We start from the raw sequence: 23,911 nt of genomic DNA, 5'->3' as shown, positions 1-23,911 counted from the left end.
AATGAAAAGTAATCACATTACTAATTACTTTTAAGTTACTTTCTAAAACATTTTGTTTTCCTGCTCAATAAATTAAAAATAATGTCTTTGTTTCCTCTTTTATTGTTGTCGTGGCTTCAGCTGTCACAGAAACGCAATCAGATGCACATACGAACATAATTCATGATTTAAATGTATTATAAACAAATAACATTATTTTAGAAATATGTGTTGTAGGGGGCTTGGGTAGCTCAGGGAGTATTGACACTAATTATCACCCCTGAGTGTGCTTAGTGACTCCAGCCGGGTCTCCTTAGCAACCAAATTGGCCCGGTTGCTAGGGAGGGTAGAGTCACATGGGGTAACCTCCTCGTGGTCGCTATAATGTGGTTCTCGCTCTAGGTGGGGCGTGTGGTGAGTTGTGCACGGATGCCGCGGAGAATAGCGTGAAGCCTCCACACACGCTACGTCTCCATGGTAACGCACTCAACAATTCATGTGATGAGATGCGCCGATTGACGGTCTCAGACACGGAGGCAACTGAGATTGAGGTGAGTCACTACGCCACCACGAGGACTTTGGGAATTGGGCGTTCCAAATTGGGGAGAAAAAAGAAAAATATCTATTAAGTAAGAAGTAATTAACTTGATAGTCAGTAACTGTAATCTGATTACAAGAATTTAACTTGTAACGCATTACATATTTTCAGCTTAAAAGTAATCAGATTACAGTAACTAATTACTTTGTAATCATATTACTCCCAGTACTGGTCTCTATGTTTGTGACTCATTTATATATATTAGAGTGTTTCTAGTTTTATTAAAGTTGAACTACTTTAAGCTCGTAAAACTGCAGTTTCAAAGTAGCTTCGCCAACATGAATGTTCATGACCTCGCTTTTAAAAATAAAGGCTCTTCGGTGGTCTTCACACAGATTCATTTGAGCCTGAAAACTCCAATTCTTAGTCATCTTTTTCCAAAATGTGCAATGGATTACGTAACGAGAGCGTTTTCAAAACATTGGAGAAAAACGCTATTCTAATGTAAATGAGAGGCATTCGTGGAGCACAATGAATTCTTTTCAAGAAGCATTTTTCCCAACGAAATATCTAGAATGTTCTTTGAACACAAGTTGCATTGGACTAATTAGGTGACTTATTAAAACTCTTTTAAAACCAGTTTGAATTCCCACATCTGTGTCCCATCCAACACGTCTGCCCGTCTGGCCTTATTCCCCCCAAACAGCCCAGAGGTCATGAGGTCACCGGTCTGTGTTGGCGTCCGCTAGCCTGACAGACTCCACTGAACACTTAAACAGCCTGAAGTCAACTCCTAAAACAAACAACTAAATAAGACGTTGAGGACCCTGTTGGCCCTACTTAACCTACAACGCACAACTGGCGCTGAGGTCACACCGCGTTGACACCTTTCCCACCTTTTACTTTTAAAGGTTTAGCGGTTTAATTACATTTCAGCAACAGACTCACTAAACTGTTTGTGTTGCACCAAAAGCCTCTTGAGAACTCAACAGTGTTTTAGTAACTGATTAGTCAATATTATTAGTAATTAAAACACTTGTAATGAATATATGAATCATTATTAGGCCATTTTCGACACTTTTAGTGTTTCGTGAGCATCTCTCTTAACCTCGGGCACTTTCACGCGAGAGATTTTGGTGCTAACTCAAGACTAGCGTTCATGCTAATTTATTCATGGTTTGTAATTCTTATGAAAGCAATCTGGATTAACAGGAAGTGACAAATACTTCCATTAAATAGTCAAACTAATGTTTCAAACGTTGCTGTGTGGTTGCTAAGGTGTTGTGACTGGTTGTTAGCATGTTGTTAGGGTTTCCTGTAGATGATGGGATGTTGTTTAGTTTTCCTCATTAGAACTTCTTGATCTCTAAAGCTTCGGGGTGTGATCAAGTTCATCTGGAGTTTGTTCCTCTAGTTCTGCACCCAAATCTATACAGGTCCACCAGCCAGACTAGCACCAAACTAACACAAACCTGCATAAACCAGCATTTTCCAAAGAAACACTGCAAAATGATGACTTTATTTTCAGTTAGAAATCTCTAAATAACAAGAAATAAAATGACTGTAGAAGCGGAATGAGATGAGATATAAAGTCGTGTGTTCAGAGAAATCTCACTCAATTTGGTGGGATTGATGCTTAAAACAAGAGAAAACTATTTGCCAAAGAGGAAATAAAAATAATCTTGTTTTCTCTTTTAATCGAGTTTTCTTTCTTACCCCATTGGCAATCGTTTTTCTTGATAGAAGCATAAACGTTAGTAAATGTAGATTTCTCTGAAAACAAGACACAATACTGTATCTTATGTCATTTTGCTTTTCAAATGAATTTATCTTGTTTTAAGGATATTTAGATGTTTTTACTGGAAAACAATAAAGAATACTCAATAAGAAAATCGTTTTTTGATGTTCGGTCTTTCTCGGACCAAAACTATTGATGGCAAAACATTGTCCTGTGGAGGATTTTTGTATTTGTTTCTATTTAAAATTGAACTAAATTTGGTGGGATTGATGCTTAAAACAAGAGAAAACTATTTGCCAAAAGAGAAATAAAAATAATCTTGTTTTCTGTTTTAATCAAGTTTTCTTTCTTACCCCATTGGCAAACGAATGCTGTAAAATTGCATTAGATTTCTCTGAAAACAAGAATTTTTTTAATATTTTTTTGCTACTCAAATGAATATATCTTATTTAAAGAATGTCTAAATGTTTTTATTGTAAAACAAGTCAAAAATACTCAGAAATATTGAAATTATTTTTTATGGTGAAATTAGCAGTTTCTCTGGAAAACCTGTATTTCACCACACGACATGTCTGTTTTCTGACATTTGTTTGCACAGTTTCTGTCATTTTCCATTTTTCGGAGCATTGGTAGAGCATCACTCCAGGCTAGTGTCAGAGGTCAAAGGTCATTCGCTCCTCAGACTGTACACAATGGAGGAGAGGACGCTCTTCATGAATCTAGACAAAGCGTGTGAAAACATGTCACGTTCATTATTACATCCGTTTCCCAAACCAAAAGCAGAAATGTAGATTATAGAAGTGAAAAGAAGATTTTAAAGACGTCTCTGTGATGTTTGTCGGTCGTCCATCAGTGTGAAACACGGGAATCTGAAGCCGTCTGTCCAGCACCAGTCACCACAATCGCTCGAGGTCTGCCAGAAGCGAACGTTGTCCTCTGAAATCAGCAGCACCAGATCACTTCTTTGATAATGGCAGCTGAGGTTCATCAGGTTAGATTCAGTTTAATTGGAGTTTAGAGTCAGTATTTATGTGCTGTTAAGAGGTCTCTGTGTTTTGCTACCATCATCGCTCAAATGGACAGAATGCTTCAGCTCGGGTTTACACACACAATAAAAGCTCAAACTACACAGAAGTCGTTTCTGTAGCCGCTGGTTTATCTGCTAATTAACGCACACATGAAAGTGCACGAATGTTCTGAGATGTTAAAGAAAACATCATGTTTCTCAAAGTGACCTGAAACAGTTGCATGTCATTAACGTGTACTCTTAAGAAGTCAATCAGAAACGGTTCACAGAAATGAGAGTTTCTTGAAAGAAAATGCTTTAAATTATACACGGCATACCCCATAATGACAAAGCATACCCAGATTTTTGACCCTTAACTCAGTGTGGCAGGGCGGAGGGCGGGGTCGTGATCCTACACACCCGGTCCCTTATCAGGCTAATCGAGCTTCTGAGAGGGATAAAGGCCGACTGTGGAGGATTGTGTGGGAGAGAGAAATCGTTTACGGACATGTCCGTCATGTGTGTGTTTGTGTATTTTTAAGTTTATCATTAAAATATCATTTGTATCGTCAAGCCGGTTCTCCGATACGCCGCAGCTTGTTCCTCGGCCACTCCTCCACCCTCTATCGGACGATAGCCGCACCTCTCCGGGCGGATTGGAGGCAGACCTTCAGCCCCTGGCGGACGGATCGCCCCACCACGTTCTTGAGAAACAGAAGGGGTCTCCCTCGCCCCTGGCAGCGGCCCTGACTGCTCCAGGCGGTCGGTTAGGAGCCCCTTCTCCCCTCGCGTTCGGCAGCCGTCGTCCGCTTCCAAGCAGCTGTGCTCCTCGTCCCCTGGCGGATGGCCGCGGCGGCTCCGTTTGGGTGGGCGGTAGTGGCGAGAACTCTACTACGGCGCATCCCTCCTCCTTCCCCAATTTCGGCACCAGTGTAAAGAAGTCAATGGAAAGGAGGCGGCGAGAACCGGTTTTGAATTTCAAACTCAAACAAAAGACAAACACACATGACAGACATGTCCGTAAACAATCTCTCTCTCCCGCACAATCCTCCACAGGCGACCTTTATCCCTCTCAGAGGCTTGATTAGCCTAATACGGGACCGGGTGTGTATGTTCACGACCCGGCCCTCCGCCCTGCCACACTCAGTAGTAAGTTGAAGCACCTTTGGCAGCGATTACAAGTATTTGGGGGATGATGGGACAAGCTTTGCAACCTGGATTTGGGGATTTTCTGCCATTCTTCGTTAATAATCAATTCCCCCTGTGGAGAAACAAAAATGGGATTTTTACTTCCAGAATCAGACTGTTGCACTATTGTTTCCAAACAGGTTTCCCAAACAATCCCCCATTGGTCGTTCAAACCAAAAGTCCCGCCCCAAACTCCCTCCATTGGCTGAGTCAGAACATGACATTTGGCAGTGTTTACGCTCTTCAGGAACTCAAATGGACGACCGAAAGTGACTCATTAAAGTCACCATAAAGCATTTTATCATTAAATAAATGACACACTTTAAGCGCCTTGTGTTCCTCGAGTAATGGGAATTATTTTACCCAGACTTCATTTATCAAAGGAAACACAAATAAACTGAATATTCACTAATGTGTGCCAGCCCTCAAATAATGACCCCTTGCAGACCTGCTCGTTTTACTGTGGGTGTTTCAACAGAGTTGTGTTTTATTTGTAATGTGTTACAGACCATTGCCAACCCTCTATACACCCTGCACAGGGAGTACAGTCTGCACACTACACCCTGTGTGTGTGTGTGTGTGTTCTGTTCATGTGCTCCTCAGTTATCCAATCTTGAGATCGCGTCTCCAATTTGGGGTACAAACAACACACTTTGCCACACTAAACAATATATATGACTGAAAAGTACCTAAAGAGCAGGACTGTACAGTGCCATTCATTTAAAATGAGTTTTCTTAACTTAAAATGACTATGTAATCTCAACACACACACTTGTTGAATTGAGACGTGTCGGTTCTGTTACATGCTGGTATTCAGCACTACAGAGTGTTTGTAGTTACTATAGTAACCCCTGCCCAGTTCCATCAATGCTACATTAACACCAAACAAAGTATCCATGTAGTCCCAACTCAAACGGATCAAGTAAACTTCCATTTGACACATTTCAATGGATAGAATGGAATTAAATCAAGTTGTGGCAAAAAATTTAATATTTTCAAAATTTTAAACAACTGACAGCACTAATATTATAATTATATTAATACAAATATATAATTATACCAAATACGTCATAAAATATGACATTGTATCAAAATACTGTAGTGGTAGTAAATACATTTTTTTTTTTTTTATAATAAAAAAAACACAAATTTGAATTTGTGCTAATTAAATGTTGTTTATTAACACCAGTGCTAACACCCATAGAGTAATGTGAGTCACACACCGGATGTGTCTGGCGGACAACTTGGCGTATTCAAAAATGCGAAACAATTGTTTTCAGCGATTGTACGCACACCGTCGCGACCGCCAACAGACGCCCACGTACGACTCCGGAGGATGCTCAAATTTCTGCGCAACATATTTTCCATTAAATTCGACCCAAATTATTATCAGTGGAAATATAATATTTACTCTAGCCTTGTTCATTGTTTAAGAAGGGAAAATCTGGGTAACTTTTGCCTCGGCTTCTGAGACCATCAATCCACGCATCTGATCACGTGACTCGTTGTGCATGACACCGCGGAGACTCACAGCATGTGGAGGCTCATGCTACTCTCCACGATCCACACACAACTCACCACACGCCCCATTGAGAGAACCACTAATCACCACCACGAGGAGGTTACCCCATGTGACTCTACCCTCCCTAGCAACCGGGACAATTTGGTTACCCCATGTGACTCTACCCTCCCTAGCAACCGGCCCAATTTGGTTACCCCATGTGACTCTACCCTCCCTAGCAAGCGGGCCAATTTGGTTACCCCATGTGACTCTACCCTCCCTAGCAACCGGCCCAATTTGGTTACCCCATGTGACTCTACCCTCCCTAGCAACCGGGCCAATTTGGTTACCCCATGTGACTCTACCCTCCCTAGCAACCGGGACAATTTGGTTACCCCATGTGACTCTACCCTCCCTAGCAACCGGCCCAATTTGGTTACCCCATGTGACTCTACCCTCCCTAGCAAGCGGGCCAATTTGGTTACCCCATGTGACTCTACCCTCCCTAGCAACCGGCCCAATTTGGTTACCCCATGTGACTCTACCCTCCCTAGCAACCGGGCCAATTTGGTTAACACATGTGACTCTACCCTCCCTAGCAACCGGGACAATTTGGTTACCCCATGTGACTCTACCCTCCCTAGCAACCAGGCCAATTTGGTTGCTAAGGAGACATGACTGGAGTCACTCAGCACGCCCTGGATTCAAACTCACGACTCCAGGTGTGATAGTCAGCGTCAACACTCGCTGAGATACCCAGACCCCGCTGTTCGTGTTCTTAACAAAAACAGACGATTTTTACCTGGTGGAAAAAACAGGTGATGTAAATCCCAAACACTTATTTTGAACGAGATACTCCAGTCATATCTAGAGACAAGAATATCACAGAGACTTGAGAGTGCAGGACTCTTTTCACTTGAGCCAGTAAGTGACCACCAAGAACACCCTAGCCACCACCGAAAACACCCTAGTAACCACAGAAAACACCCTAGCAACCACCGAAAACACCCTAACAACCACTCAAAACACCCTAGCAACCACCGAAAAAACCCTAGCAACCATCCGAAAAAACCCTAGCAACCACCGAAAACACCCTAGCAACCACAGAAAACACCCTAGCAACCGCTGAAGTGTGTAATACTGTCCGAATACGCCCACTGTCTGACGTTGATCGAACAAACCGATAGTCCCGCCCCCAACTCACGCCATTGGCCAAGTCAATGTTATAGTGTCGGGATGAACGGGTCACTCAAAACAAATGGAGCCAATGACCCTACGGATGGCTTGCTAATGGCTGTCTCTGATATTTTGGCACATCCTTTCTGGTATCCCAGCTATAAATATGCATTCACAGATATGACTCGTCTTCTAATGACCAAACGTTACAGTAGAGGAACTGATGTTTTGCTTCAGGACGCTAACAGCCAACAAACTCCATGAGTTTTAGCTAATGTTGGTACATTATGATTACTATGGCGTGTATGTCAGCTTAAAGCTCGAGAACTGAGCGTGATTCAATGTTATGAATGCGGTCGGGTGTCAGAGAGGCTCTGAAAGTCACCGGGATTTGACTTTGGATGTTAGAGTGTAATAACCCTTGTAGCCAACGGCTCTGAGAAGAAACAACCTCTAATTGAGTCTTCAGACGGGTGTGAACCTGATCATTACATCTGTCGGGGACGATTGTGGGATCTCCAGTTTAACCAACTTGAAATGCTTTAGATTGAAACTAGTTTCTTTTAATAACCTGGACAAATTCAGCCATCATTTACTCACCATGTTGTTTCAGTTGCTGTGCAACACAAAATGGGATATTTTGAAGGATCTTTAAGCAGTTAAGCTGTGAAAATGACAACAAAACTCCAAAAAGTATCAATAGTCCATCCTTAAATCAATTGCTTACGCCATTAGTTTCATTTGTAAGGAAATATGTTGAATGATGTCATTTTATTATGCATCTTGAGCTGCTGGTTTGATAATTAGGACAATATCACGGCATCGGGTTCAAGACCTGCAGGGTTAAATGGACGGCCCAGACCGGTTCTGGTCCGGAGTCTTCATTCAGTTCTCTTTCTCTGTTTCGTTTGCTTGGTGTGCCTTTTGATGGACCGCAGACCTCCTCCAATCTCTCGCTCTGTTTTTACACGGGATCTGAATGGACACTCTCGATAAGAGGAAACAGACGTTGTTCTTTGATGAACCTGTGCCGATAGTCTTTGAGTCCTGAGAGCGGTTCTGCATTTTATCTTATGCTCAGATTAAACAGTGAGACGCAAATCAGGAGTCAAATGCAAAGTCTTCGTGGCGGCCGAACATACACTTGGGGAGCCGATTTAATGGCCATTTCCTGTCCTGAACAGCTCCCCCGTAGTCTGTCTGTTTGATTGGACTTGACCTCTGACCCTGGCCTCTATCTCAAAAGAGTTTGTGTACTATGAGGACGTGCTTGTTTAAACATATGAAAGCTTTGTTTCTGTCTGTAGTATGTTTAATTGTATGGACAGGCAGTTCGGACAAAATCGTCAAAATATATACAGTGCCAGGAGGTCTGGGTATCTCAGCGAGTATTGACGCCGACTATCACCCTGGAGTCGTGAGTTTCAATGATTGCTAGGGTGTTTTTGGTAGTTGCTACAGTGTTTTCAGTGGTTGCTAGGGTGTTTTAGGTGGTTGCTAGTGTGTTTTCGGTAGTTGCTAGGGTGTTTTCAGTGGTTGCTAGGGTGTTTTCGGTGGTTGCTAGAGTGTTTTCGGTGGTTGCTAGGGTACTTTCAGTGGTTGCTAGGGTGTTTTCGGTGGTTGCTAGGGTGTTTTCGGTATTTGCTAGGGTGTTTTCAGTGGTTGCTAGGGTATTTTCAGTGGTTGGTAGGGTGTTTTCGGTGGTTGCTAGGGTGTTCTTTGTGGTCACTTACTGGCTCAAGTGAAAAGAGTCCTGCACCCTCATGTCTCTGTGATATTCTTGTCTCTAGATATGACTGGAGTATCTCGTTCAAAATAAGTGTTTGGGATTTACATCACCTGTTTTATCCACCAGGTAAAAATCGTCTGTTTTTGTTAAGAACACGAACAGCGGGGTCTGGGTATCTCAGCGAGTGTTGATGCTGACTATCACCCTGGAGTCGTGAGTTCGAGTGAATCCAGCCGGGTCTCCTAAGCAACCAAATTGGCCTGGTTGCTAGGGAGGGTAAAGTTTTTCCATAGGGGTGGCCGATCAGGGGCCAGCTATCAGTCTGTGGTGGCACAGAACTTTCCGAGCAGAACGTTAAGTCTTGTGCTCAAAAATGGCAATTGCGAGTGGGGTGCCCAAGGCTTCAGTCCGTGGTGGCCACCCCGAACGCCACCACTGCACATGGGGTAACCTCCTCGTGGTCGCTATAATGTGGTTCTCGCTCTCAATGGGGCGTGTGGTAAGTTGTGTGTGGATGCCGTTGACAATAGCGTGCTACGTTTCCATGGTAACGCACTCAACAAGTCACGTGATAAGATACGCGGATTGACGGTCTCAGATGCGGAGGCAACTGAGATTCGTCTTCTGCCACCCGGATTGAGTCACTAAGCCACCACGAGGACTTGGAGCGCATTGGGAATTGGGTGTTACAAACCCCCCCAAACAACCAAACAAAGTGCTTCTAATCATTTGGTTTCTCTTGTCTTGTTCTAGCTCGACATTTCTCCAAGTTTGAGAACTTTATCGTCCAGATCTCTAGAAAAATCTTTAGGGTGACCCGACTCAAACGCTCTTGATTATGCATCAGTTTTTGACATGTGGGCCAATTCGACCACCTTTTTGTGATGTTGGTCACAGAAAAACCCTCAAACCCTTTTCCCAGGATCTCTTACAATAAAGTGCTCATGCTTAAGCACCTAGAAACTAGAAAATGTCTTTAAAACCTGACCTGATCTGTAAGCTTCAGTTTATGAGGCGTTCCCTACAGCAGAGATCAAATAAAATGCATCGCACCTCGACCAATGCCTGCAGGTACTGAAGTGGCCTTTAGACTTCATGTTGCACCTGGGACATTTACAGGGAATAATAAACCTCTTAACCTCCGTTTCGGAACCTCGGGGTGACTTTGTTGGCCAATAAAGTCTGGTGTGAAATAACTTTGCAGTTCGCTAACTAGTTTTAACACTTTTTCTGTCTCACACCTGTTGCTGGACATTTTCCCAGAGAATCAGACCTGAAATATACAGCTGTTAACGTCACAACCAAGTGACTTATATGCTGGAGGTCAAAGTGTCATTTAGTTCACAATGAAACAGCTTTGTCAAGACGCTCGAACCCAGATCCGCCATCTTAAAATTTGTCCAGTTCATCGTTGAATTAATGGCTTTTGCAGAATGCCACATCGCCCCTTGTGTGGTTATTAAATAATTCTGGCCTGTAATGCAACCAGTAAAATGAGTATTCTCAGCTCTCCATTATAAAATAGCTATTAAATGGCATATTAATGTAGAATTCAACTGATTCGAAGGTGACGTAAGCAACTCAATTCGGCGTCGCATTGTCAAGTTCTTCCATGTTGATGTTACCCCTAACCTATTATGTTTTTTAAACGTGTCAAATTTTTATTTAAAGGTTTCATTTAATAGATTTACATGCATTCAAGCTCAAAAAACACTTTAATTTGCTCATAATTTAAATGGCAGCGTTACCTTTTTCTCCCAGTGCCAAAAACAACTCAATGATCCGTTTTTAACGATTCATTCTAAACTCCGCCTTTCAGAGAGCATACTCTGCTCTGATTGGTCAGATGTCACAGTCTGTTGTGATTGGTCTACCGCTTGGTGTAGTGTTTGAGGGCGGGGCAAAGCTGTTCGCGAGCAGCCAATGAAGATCAGAGGAGGGTTTTTTTGTAAGCAAATGACGTAGGTTAGTACAGGAAGTACGTCTGGAATTACTATCGACTCGTTTCAGGTGTTCAGAATCGGTTCTTATAACTCAATAACTCACTTTGTGGTGCACTTTGATTTTTGAGACTTTTTTTTAATTTTTTTTTTTGCTGAAAATCGACTAGTGTGCGTTTTATTGTTTGCCTAATTACTACTTAACGTCTAAATCCCAAGTGTGGGTGCCCACACTTTTTTGTGTGATGATCTACTTTTAAATGACCCACTCAATAAGATCTACCAACTAAAAAAAACACAGTTTCATTTCAAATAAGAAAATGCTTGTTGGGACTACTGCATGTATCCCTCCATGGAATTCATCTTCTAATTAATTAAAAAAATATATAATAATGTTCAATGTTGATATCATTCAGTTTTAACACTAAACCCAAAACACCTACAGCACAATATAAACAATAGTCAGGGCATTTACCTTATTCTGATAACGAGTAAATATTGACAAGGCGATGTTTTGTTTATTCAGTTGCCATGACAACTAGGTTCGCGCATACGCGCCTTAAGGTGCGTACACACTGCCAGCGACATCGCGCGCGACAGCGACTCAATACCATTAATTTTCAATGCGAGCACAGCGACTTCCGGCGACACGAGCTGTCGCGACCGTTGGCGCTAGATGTGGGCGTGTCCAGCGACGCGACAAAGTTGAGAAAAGTTCAACTTTATTCAAATGAAGAGTGACTAACGGAAGCGACAGCCAATAGGAGAGACGACGGGAGAGCTCACGTGATCCTTCTCTCTCTCTCTCTCTCTCTCTCTCTCTCTCTCTCTCAGCTCCTGCAGTAACGGAAAGATGAAATTCTAATTCTTGCTGTTAGCAATTTTCCAGTGCTCTATGATATGTCTCTTCCCACGTACAAGGACATTTTTAAGAAAAATACTGCGTGGAAAGGTGTATCTGAGATCGCGGGGATTTTATGGACCCAGACAGACCGGCGTTTGCATTTTCACCACAGATAAACCGCCGCTATGGCAAACAGCACGCCTTGTTTCTCGCTCATCTTTGATATAAAGCATTTTATGTACTGATTCCATTTATATTTAGTCTTTTCCCTCCAAAATGTTTGTTGTTAGTGGCAAGAAAAGCGATTTGCTGTCAACAGCAATGGAATGAGATCCGTGAATGTCATTTATAAACGTTACTAGGCAACCAGTAGTGGGACCGCCCACTAGCGACTTCACCGCCAGCCACTGGCGACCTGCAGTGACAAAGTCTCCGGCAGTGTGTACGCAGCTTACAAGGACTTCTGAGAACAGCGCACGAAATTCGCCTGGTCAATATTTACTCGTCAAGTGCAAGTCAGACAGAAACTACAAGGAGGTTTTAATTTTTGTGCGATCGACGCATTGGGCTCCCCTGTGCTAAAGTCTTTTCTTACTAGCAAGAAGCACATAAGCGGTTCACTGAATTTTCTAGTCTAGTTTATATAAATAACTATACGAATAGTATATAATTAAAGTACTGTTTTAAGTACTTTTAATAGTATTTACATACTGTATTTATATTTAGAGTTGAGTGTTAAAACAAATTTGTTGTAGAACGTTTATTAAATGGGACGATTGATATTTAGTGCATGTGGTGATTTCAACATTTCTTATTTTTCTTCTCACTGTTTCATTTATAAGTCACATGTTGTATTTTTGCTGTAACGCATGTGTGTATGTTTGCACAACGTTGAACAGGTGCTTAATTAATAAACATGTTGTTGTCATTTACTCAGACAGTATTGCCTCAATCATGAAACACGTGCACATTTCTCTTAAAACTCAGAATTGGATGCAAAAATGCGACAGCAATCACATCTGTTCAGTAAAGCGGGTCTGTAGGCAAAAGACAGACAGAATGTGTGTATATTAATGTATATTCTACAGAATATTGTGCTGCACTGTTTTTAGATCTTTCAAAGGCGTTTGACACAGTTGACCACTATGTCCTGTCTCAGAGATTGGTGGATATTGGAATGTCTCCAAAAGCAGTCAAATGGTTTGATAATTATTTGAGTGGCAGAACACAAAGTGTTCCTGTTTATGGTGTGTCCTCAAACTCATTACTTATACAAAATGGTGTCCCCCAGGGGTCCATTTTGGGTCCTATTTTATTTACTATTTATATAAATGACTTGAGTCAAAATGTAACAAATGCAAAGTGTCATTTTTATGCGGACGATACTGTTTTGTATTGTGCTGGACCAGCCTTTACAATTGCTATTGAGGACCTGCAATCTGCTTTTAAAATTATTCAGATGAATCTGCAGAAATTGAGACTGGTACTAAACTCAGATAAAACTAAAATGATGTGCTTTTCTAAATCAAGGAAAACAGAAGATGCTTGTCCAATTGCTACACTAGATGAGAAAGTAATTGAACGAGTATCAGCCTATAAATATCTTGGTTTCCTTTTAGAAGAAAATTTGTCCTTCAAACAGCATATAGAGGGTCTAACAAAACAACTAAGAGTAAAGTTGGGTTTCTATTATAGAAACAAAGGTTGTTTCTCTTTTAGTACGAGAAAAACACTTATACAAACAACATTTATGTCAATGCTGGATTATGGTGATATTTTATACATGCATGCAAATAAATCTTCTTTGAAAATGCTGGATTCAGTATATCACGCAGCACTAAGGTTTGTAACTAATTCCAGTTTCCGTACTCATCATTGTAGCTTGTATGAGAGTGTTGGTTGGCCATCTCTGCACAATCGCAGGCTGGAGCACTGGTATATTTTTCTTTTTAAGGCCGTCCTTTGTAAACTGCCTCCTTACTTATGCTCTCTTTTGACTATTAAAGTCACTACCAGGAAATGTAATCTTAGATCATATGGGCAAATCATGTATGAAATCCCACCGAACGTAAACTGTCTTCGTGAAAGTGCCTTTAAAGTTTTTGCACCGTTTTCCTGGTATAAATTGCAAAATCAGCTAAAATTTGACTGTTTACCGACAATGACACAATTTAAACTGAGGATAAAGGACTGTTTGAGTACTAGATGCACATGTGCTGTTACTGAGTGCGGCTGGTGATTGTGTTGAGAGATGTTAAATTGCCAAAATGTATTCTTTTTTTTTTTTGTCTTGTTTTTGTTAATGTTTGTATATGTACTTTTTAATATGGAACTATTATTCTGCTGTCTTGGCCAGGACTCCCTTGAAAAAGAGATTCTGAATCTCAATGGGACTATTTCCTGGTAAAATAAAGGTAAATAAAATAAAAATAAAATATAATTCATATACTTTTATTATTAGCCTTAAGTTCCAGTTTGCATTCATACAGATTACAGTTTTCCGTCTGTATTGACCAACAATACAACAATAGTACACCCAAACAGGCTCTGGATAACACGGAACATGTATGAGGTGTTGCAGTTAGTAAAAGAAACACATGTATGATTTCCTGCAATGCTGTTGACCGTGGCATGCTATACGTTTATTTTTAAAACCCTGATTAACAAAAGTGGACTCTCTGCAAGCTTGTTCTGTAGTACTTTTTTTGGTTTTTCCAGAAACATTCTTAAAAAAATCTTTTTAAAGTCAGGGATATAAAAATATTAGCTTTAACTCAACATTATACAATATTTACATTCATATTTGCAATGTTAAATTATTCTCTTTGTTAGTCTCTAAAAGCGGCTTCATAAATAGTAAATTCTTTCGGTTCTTTCGAAGACTACAATCGTTTCAGCACCTAGTGTGCAGAGCCTGTCAATGCATGGGAAGATAAACGCCCTGGACAGAGCGACTCCTGTGCCACATGGACCAAGTTGTACTCTCAAGGTGCGTTCACACTAACAGCGATTAAATCGTTGGAGGTCACCAAGTCTTTCTGTTTGCTAGTTGCTAGAAGGCGTTGCAACGTGTCTGCTGTATCCAACTGTATCAGGTGGCCGTTATTTACTGTATCCACATCGGTAATCGCTGCATTGCGGCACAATTGCATAAAGTTTTCATAAAGCTGCTCAAATTGAGGCCCAGAGTATACTTTGTTTTTCCAGCATGCCATAACATCTTACACACAGTCCAAGTCTCAATGCAAGTGCACAATGAGATGCTCTTTAGTAAATGATGTACACAGACATGAACTGTCCCAGTATCTAGAAAAACTGGGTACGTACATAAGTTCCTGAAGACTGCGCTAGTTGTAACGGCATGTGGAAAGCTGAAGAATACTCTGGCCTTCAGTCATATCGCCAACGCCCGCTGCCGCTAATGTCTCCTAAAAATAACTTTCTAAATGAGTTACAGGTCACTTTGTTGTTGCAATGACAGACTCAACGGTTTCCAATTTTACGAAATAATGCAGTTTTTGCCCTTTCGTCCTCGCTTCTGTTTGGACTTTGTCCGTGTGCCAATGGGAAGTTCATCAGCGTAATAATGGTACCGAGGTTGTCTTGGTTGGGGAATTGGCTGGCCCAGGAAAAAGCCTTCCTCCTCTGATTCAGACGATGATGAAGAACAGGTAGAGCACCAGTCATCTTCATCCCCGTACAGACGAAGGAGCCGCTCTGCAGCCTGGCTGTGCAAACTGTCAGCGTTCACACGGGAACTCTGTCCAAAGCGGGCGTTTGGACCTGGGCCACGCTGCTGATGGTCCTCCTTGAAGCTCCTTGAAGCCTTTTCTCTGGGCACCATGTTAAGTGCGTTGTCCGAACGAGATTTCCGACTTCTCCGCCGCCTGTGGTGATGCCGATGACTGTGCTGGTCTTGCTCGTCAAAACGATACGCTCGCCTACGTGTGCGTTCACTCATGGGAGCCGGTCGTACCACCAAGTCGTCATACTGTCCATTATCTACCACATCATCTGAGAACTTCACCTGCTGCGGTTTGGACTGGGACTTGGCCCTTCTTAAAACAGGTACGTGAGGCAGTTTGGGCCTCTCCTCTGGGATTGGGACCACCTGCTCCAGGTCCTCTTCTTCAACGACATCCACTCGCTCCAGATCAGACGCGAGGCTCTTGAGGGAGTTGGTGCTTCTGTGCAGCATTGAGGAGTTCAGCGTTCCCATGTTGCTCATGTTATCGCAGTTCTCATTTTGAAGCCCAGGGAACGTTTGGAAAGAGTAGAGGAATGGTTTGGCTTTCATATCCCCATCGACGGAAGCACCTGAAATGATAGAAGCAGCAATAGTTCAGCTCTGCAAATACAACACTTGGGACATCCCAAGCACTTTTAAGTTTGCACTTGACAAATACACACTTCCATTGATTCTTTTGGTCTCACCTGTGATGTTGGAGAGCTAAGGAATCCATCGAGTCTCTGACGTTGTGCTCAGCTTGTTTGAGTTTATCCGTGATGCACTCCAGCGAGTCATTATACCACTGTTTATCTTCATGTTTAAAGCTGGCTCCATGCTCTTGATCCAGCTCCTGGAGTTTTCTGCTGCTCGCAGGACCAGGGTGACTACCGTAGGCGGAATCGCCCAGGCCATCCTGGGACTGTGCCCAGTACATGTCCGCCTTGTACTTTTTACTGGCCAGACTCCCGTTCCCAATACTACCAGACACCCTTGACTCGGTCTGGTTTTTGACCTCAGAGTCGGTCATCCAGAGGTCAGTTGGCCTGCCGTCCTCTGGCTGCTGGAACATGCCATGTTCTCCAAACTTGAGGAGGAGTTGGGTCATGTAGTCGTCATGCTCAGCCCAATCCTCAAGGTCTTCCGCCGCTTCCTGCTCCTCTCGGTTCCTCCAAAACTGGTTGTCTGCAAAGCTCAACTGGGACAGCTTGTTGGACAAGGTGTCATCAGCATTGCCCGAGAGTCCGGGAACTTATAGTTGGCGCCGGAGAGAAGAGAAGAGACTGTCGACATTGATCTGCAGAGCTGACTACTTTTTTCCATCCTCACACTGCGCCGTGACTCTCGAGATCTTCCGGACTGAAATGCTGAATCGGAAGAATCAGAGGCGTGAATGTCGTCACCCATGCTGCAGTCCCTGGAACAATATATTCTGCCTCGTTTGGGTAAAAACGGACAACCGAGCAAGGAAGCCTTGCACTGAGCACAGCTGAAGCAAGTGTCGGTGGCGTGCCAATGAAGACCGTCATACATCATTTGGGCATGGTCCACTCCTAGAAGAAAGTAAACAAGAGAAGAAGGTCAGTGAAGTGGAACCTGGTTTGTGGACATCTGAAATTGACATGTGGGCTTACCAATGTGTTCCCCACAGGCCTCGCAGTATTCAGCGTACAGAGACTCAAAGCAACCACAACAGTACGGCTGACCGTCCTTCATGATGTACCGTTGACCACCCAGGACGGTCTTGCATTCAAAGCAGGCAAAGTGCTTCATATGCCAGTGCCGACCCTCTGCCTCTGTGCATTCGTCCGCAAAGATAATCTGATAGAGCAATGACACCAACGATTATATAAGGGCCTCCATCATATACAGTGAGGGAAAAAGTATTTGATCCCCTGCTGACAAACAAATGATCAGTCTATAATTCTAATGGTAGGTTAATTTGAACAGTGAGACAGAATAGCAACAAAACAATCCAGAAAAATGCATGTCAAAAATGTTATAAATGGCATTTTAATGCGGGAAATAAGTATTCGACCCCCTCTGCAAAACGTGACTTAGTACTTGTGGTAAAACCCATCACAGAGGTCAGACATTTCTTGTAGTTGGCCACCAGGTTTGCACACATCTCGGGAGGGATTTTGTCCCACTCCTCCGCAAGGTTTTGAGGCTGACGTTTGGCAACTCGAACCTTCAGCTCCCTCCACAGATTTTCAATGGGATTAAGGTCTGGAGACTGGCTAGGCCGCTTCTTGAGCCACTCCTTTGTTGCCTTGGCCGTGTGTTTTGGGTCATTGTCATGCTGGAATACCCATCCACGACCCAATGCCCTGGCTGAGGGAAGGAGGTTCTCACCCAAGATTTGATGGCACATGGCCCTGTCCATCATCCCTTTGATGCGGTGAAGTTGTCCTGTCGCCTTAGCAGAAAAACACCCCCAAAGCGTAATGTTTCCACCTCCGTGTTTGACGGTGGGGATGGTGTTCTTGGGGTCATAGGCAGCATTCCTCGGCGAGTTGAGTTGATGCCAAAGAGCTCGATTTTGGTTTCATCTGACCACAACACTTTCCCCCAGTTCTCCTCTGAATCATTCAGATGTTCATTGGCACACTTCAGACGGGCCTGTACATGTGCTTTCCGGAGCAGGAGGACCTTGCGGGCGCTGCAGGATTTCAGTCCTTCATGGCGTAGTGCGTTACCAATTGTATTCTTGGTGACTATGGTCCCAGCTGCCTTGAGATCATTGACCAGATCCTCCCGTGTAGTTCTGGGCTGATTCCTCACCGTTCTCATGATCACTGCAACTCCACGTGGTGAGATCTTGCATGGAGCCCCAGACCGAGGGAGATTGACAGCTCTTCCATTGGCGAATAATCGCACCAACTGTTGTCACCTTCTCACCAAGCTGCTTGGCGATGGTTTTGTAGCCCATTCCAGCCATTGTCCCTGACATCCTTGGACAGCTCTTTGGTCTTGGCCACGGTGGAGAGTTTGCAATCTGATTGATTGATTGCTTCTGTGAACAGGTGTCTTTTATACAGGTGACGAGCTGAGATTAGGAGCACTCCCTTTCAGAGTCTCATCTCGTTACCTGTATAAAAGCCACCTGGGAGCCAGAAATCTCTGGTTGAGAGGGGGGGGTCGAATACTTATTTCCCTCACTGTACTTAGGAAAACGATGAGATTAGGAAACTGAAAATAGTGTTAGTGTAGACGTGGCCTAAGTAGTAAGCTAGTATTCCAGTCCAAACACATGCATTCTCTTTATTCCATCTCGAAAAGCGAAGCTCACCTCATCGCAGGCAGAACAGCGCGGCTTTAACAGTTCAGCGTGATGTCGACCGCAATGGATCTTCCCGTCCTGATAGAAGTAGATGAGATCCACCAGCAGCTCATTGCAGGTGGAGCAGCTGAAGCACGCTGGATGCCAACACTGTCCAGGTCTCGCTCGTGAAGCAAACACCACCATCTCCCCTCCACCGATGCTCTCCGAGCACTGAGGAGACAACATGAGGATTCAGCCTCAAACAGGCAAACTCTTTCAGACAAAGGTTCAAACACCTACATGTTCACAGGTGGCATGAAGCAGAGCCCGTGGCAGCAGTTTCAGGGTTCCTCGCCCAAGAGCTTCCTTCTTTCTCTGAACGCTGAACATGTGAAGCTCCTTCTTCTCTTCTTCACTGAGAGACTGGCAGTATCGCACCTGAACGAGACGTTTAAAACATGTCTGTTAAACTACTAAGAAAGACGCTCTTAGCAGAGCAAATGCAAATTCTCAGTGTTTAATAAAGCCTAATTTATTATACGACATAAAAAGCCAAACTCTTTCTCCTGAATGAACTAAAGCACCCTAGGCGAATGAAGCCTGGATGTTTTAAAATTTGAGGAAAATTAAATGGAGAACGGCATGGTCTAATTTAGGCCATGATTAGTTTTAATCAGTCATAAACTCTCTCGTAAGAGTTCTCGCAGAGTTCTTGTAGGGCAATAATTTCGTGGATGGGAACGAACAGGAGAAATATCACAAAATGAGCACTTTAGCAGAACAAAAAACAAGTTTATTTTGTTATAATTTTAAGGCGAACTAAAAGAAGCTGGTTATGTGTTCATGTTCATTTTATTCAGTTTAAAAAAAAAACATAAATAGCATTTTTTTTTTAATAAATAGACACATTTTGTTCAGGTCAAATGGAGTAACCCTGTGAAAACCTATTGGTATTTATATAAAAAATACAAATAATATTTGTATATATATATATACAAAAATAAATAAATTAATTAAATAAAAATACAATTATAATAAAATTATAATAATATATATATATATATATATATATATATATATATATATATATATATTATAATTTTATAATAATTGTATTTTATATTTATTTATAATTATATATCTATATGTAATATAGATATATATATATATTTATTTATTTATTTTGTTAATGTTTTATTATTTTGAAAATGTATTGATATTAAATATATATATATGTATATATATATATATATATATATATATATATATATATATATATATATATATATATATATATATATATATATATAAACAATCTTTGACAAAAATAAATAAATAAATTAAATAAAAGTACAATTATAATAAAATTATAATAATATATATATATATATTTTTTTTATTTTTATTTATTTCATTTATTATTTTTTTTGTCAAAGATGTCAAGTTTCTCCATTTGACCTAAACAAAATGTGTCTTTTCATAAATTTATATCAGATATTTTTTTTAACTTTTAAGTGTCTAAAGGGATCCTCTCTGTTTTATGGGATTTTGTCACATGACAACAGAATGACTGTCACACCAACTGACATTGATACAGTGGATGAGTTTTTTAAATTTGTATTAATATTTAAATCGTTTCACTGAAGAATGAATAATAAAAGAATATTTCAAACTACTAATGCCAAATCAATAATTTCAGTATTTAATTACACGATTTGGTTATTTACGGTCTTTGGACGTCTACATCACATTGCTCCTTAAAGCATCTCTCTGTAAACTTTAATGAGAACACACTCACTGACAAACTCAAGCTGAGGCTGAAACAGCATGTTATGCATTTACAGCAATAACCCAACGCACACACTCTCTTTCAGACCGCAGCAATGCCAAGAATCCTGGTGCCTCGAGTCCAACGGAGTCGCCTCGAGCGGCATCATAAAATCGTCCACTCAAAAGTCTCATTGTACGAGCACCCACAGACATATGAAGCGACAAAGAGTCTTTCTGTGATGGGAATTCAGTGGAGGCTCTAAACTCATGAAGCTAAAACACCCACACCACGGAGCCGCTGAAAAGCGGTTTGCGGGGGTTTGAAATGCGATGCGTGGGCATTAATCACTGCAATGAGGCTGAGAAACAATAGGAGCTTTCATGGCTGCCGATGAAGGTTAAACTCACCTCGTTGTCATGAGGCGGCAGCTGGTACAGGAGCTGTTTGATGCGGTATTTCTCCCCGGGGCTGTTCACGTACGGGACTCTGTCCTCGGGAAGGCAGGAGAAGTAGAGCTGGACCTGGAGGTGAGATGGCGTCAGATCAGGTGAGACTACATTTACTTTCTAGAAGTCTTCCACGTGATCGTATTTCCATTGATTGACCCTTTACTGACAGCTAAGCCACCTGTTTTCCATCATTTCAGGCAGAGGAGATGTTTTACTGTAGTCTATTGTGCTCGACACTTTGACCTGGGAACACTTTACGAGTGCTGGTCGTAACCACCCTCAGATAAAGACCGGACCCTGCTGTTGAGCCGGTCTACTGGAATGCCATTTAAACCTGACAATCACAAGCCCCATAAATCTGACCTGAGCCGGAGGCCCTTGAACGACACTCTTCTTAAATGTTTGTTCTTTTCCGCAATTATCACCTATAAGCCACAGTTAGGCAATTCACCAAACAGCTGCTGTAAAGAGATTACAGTTGCTTTTGCATTTAACACAAAAGCTGTATTGGGTCTTCAATGGCTTTAGACCATTTGTAAGCAATTATTCTGGGCTCCTTAAACCCAAATTATCCTTCAGTTTCCCACGTGTCTGTAGGTCTGGATGCAAATATCGCAGTATGCGTTGACTGTACATGTGCAGCCAGGGCTGGACAGGTAATCTGGCATACCGGGCATTTTCCCGGTGGGCCGACGCACTTTGGCAGCGATCAGGGATGGACTGGCCATCGGGAGAACCGAGCGGGCCGGTGGGTTGGCTGCGAAACGTGCTGAATGGGCCGCCATGCAAGCAAAAATGAGCCGCCGCTTTATGCAGAACGGACCACAAAACGGCGGAAAGGACGGCGAACACCCCACCCCCCATCTTGAAAAAACTTTTGGGCCAGTTGCCATGTAAAATCCCGGGCTCATTTCTCTTTCCAGTCCAGCCCTGTGTGCAGCCCAATTTATTTAGACACGCAAACTGTCTGTGTCTTTGTGCATCGTCTACACACATCGACACATGCACCTGCATTGAAGAGTGCGCATGTGTCGAAACACTCAACCACGTGCAACACGGAACAACATGATGAAAACTTGATATATATGGGATAAAATGAATGCATTAATGCACAATTAGTCAAAGTAAAATCGCGATATGACCTAGTGTGATTATTAGACCACAAAAGGCTGCAATAAGATATATAGTCTGCATGTGCTGCACACTTCAAAGGGAATCCATAAAGCCATTCATACACTAAAAACTGCATCGTGAGCGTCCGTGTGTGCCGTAGATGACACAGAGCAGAGTCCTCATTCATCTTGAAGTGTACAGCACATGCAGACTATGGGTCGGTTCCAAAACCTAGCGTGCTTCCTTCGGACATCGTAGGCGCGTGCTCCCGATGCGAAGGCTGTTCCAAGAGCTAGGCGTCATAATTAGGATGCCTGCTAAGATATCTCGTTCTGGCCAGATTCAGATGACGCCATATATACTTATAATCCATTCAATACTTTAAAGTATGGATACAAAATTGTACAGGACTATTTTACCCAAAATGTGTGTGTACTAAAGCCTATTCATGCTCATTAGAGTACTGTGTTGTTCATATCGCGGCACCCGTTTTAAAATCAGCTGCAAATGGAGTCTTACAATATGTAATTACTGTATATTTAAGCAATATCTGATGATAAAATGTCATTAATCTTTTCAAGTTTAAAATGTCATAAAACTTAATTTTGAAAGAAAAAAAAAAACGATGCCTAAAACCCCTTTACGAAATTCAAACTAGACCAGCCTGAGCAGAGGAAACCAGCCTGGTGGTCACCTAAGACCAGCAGACCACCTTAGGCTGGTTTAAGCTGAACCGCATTGATGTCTTGCGTGCAGACTGGGACCAGCGCCACATCAGCACGCCTCTGGTCACGAGAGAACCGCCTTTGCGTCACGTCAGGAGAAACAAAACGGTTGTGGCCGTGAGCTTGACTGTTAGCGAGCCGCTGCTCCCCAATGTTTCAACCCTTCTGTCTGGCAGCTGGAAATAATCACTTACAGATTTTCCATGAAGTAGTTTGTAAATAAAAAGCAGCATTTCCTGTTTCCAAACGCCTGCGGGCTGCTGCCATTCAGGGTTTAGCGGCGCCAAGTTTTAATCTTTGCGATTATACCTGGACTGAGTCCAACATTTAGACATTTTAATAAAGATTATCTCTATACTACATCCTAACTAATGTAGTATAATTACACATTGCGTTCAAACATATCATAAACAACAGCATGCTCTCAAGATACTATAGGTATTATCCATTAACAGACCCTTCATGCATAAGTCTTTTCACCTGATCCGGACGCAGTCCCGGCGGCACCCATGTGTATTCCTCCAAAGCACAGCCGGAGTCATCGTCAGACGTGGAGCTCCGCTGGACACCAAACGTGAGCTTGTTGACCTTCGACTCCATGTCCAGCTGCCTCACGGCGCTGTGGAAACCACCAGATTTCACTAAGTTCATCAGTCAGACGTCCTGGAGCGATGGAGAGAGAAGAGTGTGTCATGATCGTGAAACCACATGATTAAAACCCTCATAACACACATTGTATTGAGATGAGGACAGTAACGGAATAGCCACTTCAGCATCGGGTGAGGCCTGTTAAATACATTCTGCTCATAAAACGATGGCAGTTTTATTGTTACTGTCTTTGTGCCGATGCATCATACTGAGCTCTTCTGTGATGTGGTCAGACATTCCCTTCCAAACTTCTTTACAGTCTATTTACTTTAATGCATTTGCCTGACTGATCATCAATGTGGCCATTTCCTTGTTTTTGGACTCTCCTCTGGTCGAGCGCCTCATATACGATTTTTCCTACGACACGGCTCACTTCAGTAGTTCTCGACTGGGTGGTCACGACCCAAATAGAGGTTGCAGGTCTGTTCTGATCCGGCATCGGAGAGCAGAAGAACAATGCTAAATGAAAATAATGAAAGGAGCTATAATAGTGCATAGTTAGGACAGCGAAACAATTAGACTGATCAACTTATTAAAGCCAAAATCTTTTGTTGTTGACGTCCAAATAAAATAC

At 42.3% G+C, this 23,911-nt stretch overlaps 1 pseudogene; it reads right to left on the bottom strand.

Annotated features, from left to right (window-relative positions):
* Positions 1 to 14,079: 14,079 nt before the first annotated feature.
* The window catches only part of LOC127638198 (prickle-like protein 1), a 47,604-nt pseudogene continuing 37,772 nt past the window's right edge, over positions 14,080 to 23,911 (bottom strand).

Source organism: Xyrauchen texanus, chromosome 46 (genome assembly GCF_025860055.1).
Source record: "Xyrauchen texanus isolate HMW12.3.18 chromosome 46, RBS_HiC_50CHRs, whole genome shotgun sequence".
In the NCBI taxonomy this organism is placed as follows: domain Eukaryota; kingdom Metazoa; phylum Chordata; class Actinopteri; order Cypriniformes; family Catostomidae; genus Xyrauchen; species Xyrauchen texanus.
The sequence above is the reverse complement of the archived record's forward strand: the minus strand, read 5'-3'. Positions and strand labels throughout refer to the sequence as shown.